The 6,000-nt window shown below is 46.6% G+C and overlaps 1 protein-coding gene across 4 annotated transcripts in view; it reads right to left on the minus strand.

Moving 5' to 3' along the window:
• CEP170B (centrosomal protein 170B) overlaps positions 1 to 4,502 on the minus strand; it is a 97,912-nt gene extending 93,410 nt beyond the window's left edge. For all 4 annotated transcript variants that reach the window (XM_077266365.1, XM_077266356.1, XM_077266348.1 and 1 more), the window contains exon 1: positions 4,312 to 4,502. The gene's annotated coding sequence lies outside the window, so the exon portion shown is untranslated. The remainder of the gene's footprint in view (positions 1 to 4,311) is intronic.
• Positions 4,503 to 6,000: the final 1,498 nt, after the last annotated feature.

Consider the following 6,000-nt stretch of genomic DNA (forward strand, 5'->3'; position numbering starts at 1 on the left):
CCAGATGTGCCTTTTCTGGGGTGGCTGGGGGCAGATGTTTTTAGCCAGGGGGGGGCAATAACCATGGACCCTCTCTAGGCTATTAATATCTGCCCTCAGTCACTGGCTTTACCACTCTGGTGGAGAAAATTGCGCGGGAGCCCACGCCAATTTTTTCCGCCATTTAACCCTTTATTTTAGCAGCTACAGCGCCCAAATTTTGCACATACACACTACTAGCATTAGTAGTGTGGAATATGCAAAAAAAAAAAGGGATATGAGATGGTTTACTGTATGTAAACCATGTCTCATATCCTGTCGGGTTTGGGAAGGAGAAATGAAAAGCCAGCAATTGAATTACCGGCTTTTCACATATATCGCGCTGAATTAAATATAAATACAGAATATATATATGTGTCTCAATGACATATATATATATATATATATATATATATATACATACTGTATATATGTTTTAACGAACATTTGAGCATATAAATCCATTAGATGTCGGTTTTGCAAGCCTGCGAGAAAATAGCGCAGTACGGATGCCATACGGATTACATACGGAGGATGCCATGCGCAAAATACGCTGACACACCCTGCCTACGGATGACATACGGATCACTATTTTGGGGACTTTTCTGCGTATTACGGCCGTAAAAAACGGACCGTATTTACACACGCTGAGTGTGAGGCCGGCCTAAGTCCACGTTCAATATTTGGTCAGTATTTTACCTCAGTATTTGTAAGCCAAAGCCAGGAGTGGGTGGTAAATGCAGAAGTGGTGCATATGTTTCTGTTATACTTTTCCTCTGATTGTTCCACTCCTAATTTTGGCTTATAAATACTGATGTAAAATACTGAACAAATGCTGACCATGGTCTTAAAACGCACCCCGTGCTTTGTATGCTATTTAGTAATGAGCAAACATGTTTGGATAAGGTGTTATCTGAGCATGCTCGGGTGCTAACCGAGTGTCTTCGGTGTGCTCGAAAAATATATTAGAGTCCTCGCAGCTGCATGTCTCTTGCCCAGACTGCACATGCAGGGATTGCCTGTTTAGCGGCCATTCCCGGACCCCGTACACTGCTTTGCGGCCATTCCTGGGCCCCGTACACCAGTTAGCGGCCGTTCCCGGGCCCCGTACACCAGTTAGTGGTCGTTCCTGGGACCCGTACACCGCTTTGCGGCCGTTCCCGGGCCCCGTACACCGCTTTGCGGCCATTCCCGAGCCTCGTACACTGTTTAGTGGCTGTTCCCGGGCCCTGTACACCAGTTAGCGGCCATTCCTGGGCCCCGTACACCAGTTAGCGGCCGTTCCCGGGCCCCGTACACCAGTTAGCGGCCATTCCCGGGCCCCGTACACCGCTTTGTGGTCGTTCCCGGGCCTCGTACACCGTTTAGTGGCTGTTCTTGGGCCCTGTACACCAGTTAGCGGCCGTTCCTGGGCCCCATACACCGGTTATCAGCCTTTCACTGGCCTCGTACACCGATTAGCGGCTATTCCCGGACCCCATACACCACTTTACGGCCGTTCCCAGGCCTCGTACACCTCTTTGCAGCCATTCCCAGGCCTCGTACACCATTTAGTGGCTGTTCCCGGGCCCTGTACACCAGTTAGCGGCCGTTCCTGGGCCCCGTACACAGCTTTGCCGCCGTTCCCGTGCCCCGTACACCGCTTTGCGGCCATTCCCGGGCCTCGTACACCGTCTAGTGGCTGTTCCCGGGACCTGTACACCAGTTATCAGCCGTTCCTGGGCCCCATACACCGGTTATCAGCCGTTCACGGGCCTCGTACACCGTTTAGCAGCTATTCCCGGACCCCGTACACCAGTTAGCATCCGTTCCCGAACCCCGTACACCATTTAGCGGCCGTTCCCAGGCCCCGTACACCGCTTTGCGGCCACTCCCGGGCCTCGTACACCGCTTTGCGGCCATTCCCGGGCCTCGTACACCGCTTTGCGGCCGTTCCCGGGCCCTGTACACCGCTTTGCGGCCATTCCCGGGCCCCGTACATCAGTTAGCGGCTGTTCCCGGGCCCCATACACCGCTTTGCGGCCATTCCCGAGCCTCGTACACCATTTAGTGGCTGTTCCCGGGCCCTGTACACCAGTTAGTGGCCGTTCCTGGGCCCCATACACCAGTTAGCGGCCTTTCCTGGGCCCCATACACCGGTTATCAGCCGTTCACGTGCCTCGTACACCGATTAGCGGCTATTCCCGGACCCCGCGCACCAGTTAGCAGCCGTTTCCGAGCCTCGTACACCATTTAGCGGCCGTTCCCAGGCCCCGTACACCGCTTAGCAGCCGTTCCCGGGCCACACTGAAGTGAGGAGCTGAGATGTAGCACCTAAGGATAAATTTTAAACATCAAAGTCCTGGACAACCCCTTAAAAGCCTTATTCAGACAGTCACATACCATTGTTTTAAATCCTAGTTTTATCAGTGTTTCGGCACTTTTTACCTACAGCATTTCATTACATATACATTGCAACGTCAATTACTGACATGACAGTGACGCCATCCATGTGTTGTCAGTGATTTTCACAAACCAAAGACTTGTATTGTGATCCATGACTCCATTCAAAACTAACATGGTGTTTGATTTTTTTTTTTGCAGACGCATGGTCAGCATAAAAACCATGGATATGTGAACAGCTCCACACATTATAATGGATACATGTTCTCTTTGTAAGGCCGGCGTCACACTCAGCGTAGGGAAATACGGTCCGTATTTTACAGGCGTAATACGCAGAAATGATCCCAAAATAGTGATCCGTATGTCATCCGTAGGCAGGGCGTGTCTGTGTATTTTGCGCATGTAAACCTCTGTATGTAATCCGTATGGCATCCGTGGGAATTTTTCAGAATATTTTCTCACGCTGGAGTTCATGAGTTTATGCCAGCAGGGGGCGCAGCACCGCAAGTCTAGGTAGCTATGTTCCCCTGCTTCCCATTCATTCCCCAGTTTTTACAGGCAGGAGCACAGCTGCATTAGCAGAGCTCCTGCTTGTAAAATTATTTAACCCCTTCAGATGGATTTACATCGTGGGACATGACTGTAACAGCGGAAAAGTATGCCCCATACAGAAACATTGGTCCATGTGCAATGCGTAGTTTTACGTCCGTAAAGCTCTCTAGTGTGACCCCAGCCTTAGGTCTCATTTAAACATTGGAATTTGTTTACGTACGAGAAAATCGGACTGATTATTCTGATCAGACCATAGTACGAGTGACATCTGATTTTCTCGTACATGGAGAATTTAAAAAAAAAAAATTCTCCACCTTCTCCATTCTGACAGGTTATGAAAATCTCTCAAATGTCATCTGAGTGTGGTCTGATTTTTGTACTTATTTTGATCTGACCCTCAGATCAAAATTGGACAAGTCTGTGATATTTTCCACGGGCCTCTTGGTCCAAAGGAAAGAAAAAAAAAATCATGTGAATGGTCACAGGTACAAGTGTTATGAGTGAAAAACACAATCATATGTGGAGGAAAAAATGAGGCCTAAGTAGGTGCAGCCTTTAAAAAAAAAAACAAGCAACTTTCCCCGGTATGACCTAGGGATACATGACGCAGACAATAAGGTTTATCATAGGGAACTGCCGTATGAGCATTTCTCTACTACGCAGGCCTACATCCATCTTTCACCAAGGGTGAACCTACTCTACTAGAAAAAAAAGCAAAGTGACAACAGAGCAAGCGTGATGGAAACACAAATGCCGGATCTGGCACCAGTATAAACCAGCGTTTTTCCCCTTGTGTGGGTGGGAAAATCAAGACCGAGCTTGGCGAGAGGCAGCTGCCAAACACACAAATCAAAGCGGCTCATCTCCCCCAGTGAGAATTACAAAAAAAACCCTGCAGTGACCGAACCCAGCTATATCATCTATTATTCAGAGCCACAGACACAATGTAGCAAAAGACAGATACACACAAGCCTACGGCATGGAGATCCCTACAGCTGTCATTTTTTTTCCTATCCCTATAAAAAAGGGAAACCGCTCCCCGCCTGGATCTCTCCTGTCAGAATGTAATCATTAATCCTTTTTTTTTTCCCTTCTCTGCTGCTGAAGAACAGTGGAAAAGGGATGAAGGGGGGGGGAGGGGAGGTTGATCACCACCACAGCAGCATTGCCAGTCTTGTAGGGGTTAACACATGCACAGTTGACAGAATGGATGGGAAGATGCTGCAAGGATAGGAAAATACAACATACAATGTGTCCATGCAGAATGTCAATAAGGCTGAGCTCAGCTGCAGGCCATGGTGTGGGCGATCAGCTGCTTCCTGCTGCCAGGGTGATGCCACCCATTGGCCGGGCACCTACCTGTCCTGGGCTCTGTGTCTGGCGCAGCCTGGCAGCGACTCTTGGGGATCCAGGAGCCAAGGCTGCAGCGCTGAAGGTGCACAGAGGCAGGTGATGGGTGCTCACCAGCTCCACACCCTCTCCCCTCCTGCAGACACCCTTCTCCGCCTGCACTTGCACGACAGGTTCATGACATCACCAGCCAAGCCTCCCTCCCCCTCCGCCTTGCAAATCCAGGAGAGGTGACATTTTTTTTTCCCATCTGTAATGGAGACTGCAAACGCCATCTGCTGGGTGTTGTAGAAAGCTGTCACCCTCTACCTGAAGCCTGGGAGAAAGAGACAGTTTCTTTTTTCTTTTATTTTTAAGACAAGGCTCATTTAAATTTGAGCAGGAAATAAATTGACAAAGAAAATAAAATGATGTATTGAATTCTGCAAGTTCATGTTATACTAAAAGAACACTTTTGTTAGACATGGCAATAAACTGATGGATGTCTAAATTAAACTATTTCTGTACCTTTCTGAGATATACATATATATACAAATACACACGTCTGGCTCCAGTCTCAGTGGGCCCCTTTAACACATTCCACAATTCATGATGCCCAGATACGGCAGAGAAATATAGGTATAGTACAATGCCAAAGAGTTCACTTCTTACACATTACATGAGTGATCCTAATAGCTCAGAAAGGGGACAGTATAGTCCTTCATACAGAATTATGAGCCCCACATATTGCTCCAAAGAAAATAATGGGTCCCATATATTGCTCCATACAGTATAATGAGCCTCATATATTACTCCATATAGAACAATGAGCCCCATATACTACTCCATACAGAATAATGAGCCCCATATATTACTCCATACAGAATAATGAGCCCCATATATTACTCTATACAGTATAATGAGCCCCATATATTGCTCCATACATATTATGGGCACCACATAGTGCTCCATACAGAATAAGGAGTCCCATATATTGCTCCATACAGTATAATGAGCCCCATATATTGCTCCATACAGTATATAATGAGCCCCATATATTGCTCCATATAGAATAATGAGCCCCATATATTACTCTATACAGTATAATGAGCCCCATATATTGCTCCATACATTTTATGGGCACCACATAGTGCTCCATACAGAATAAGGAGTCCCATATATTGCTCCATACAGTATAATAGGCCCCATATATTGCTCCATACAGAATATTGAGCCCCATACATTGCTCCATACAGTATAATGAGCCCCATATATTGTTCCATACAGTATAATGAGCCCCATATACTGCTCCATATAGTATATAATGAGCCCCATATATTGCTCCATACAGTATATAATGAGCCCCATATATTGCTCCATACAGTATATTGGGTGCCATATAATGCTCCATAAAGATTAATGAACCCATATATTGCTCTATACAGTAAAATAAGCTCCATATATTACTCCATACATAATGGACCCCAAATAATGTTCCATATATTATACGATGGGCCCCATAAGATGCTCCATATATAATTATCCCATATGGTGCTCCATATATAATGGGCCCCATATGATGCTCCATATATAATGGGCCCCATGTATAATGCTCCATATACAATTGGCCCCATAAGATGCTCCATATATAATGACCCCATATGATGCTCCATATATAATGGGCCCCATATCTAATGCTCCATATATAATTGGCAGCAT

The sequence above is a fragment of the Ranitomeya variabilis genome, chromosome 1, assembly GCF_051348905.1.
Source record: "Ranitomeya variabilis isolate aRanVar5 chromosome 1, aRanVar5.hap1, whole genome shotgun sequence".
Taxonomy (NCBI): Eukaryota; Metazoa; Chordata; class Amphibia; order Anura; family Dendrobatidae; genus Ranitomeya; species Ranitomeya variabilis.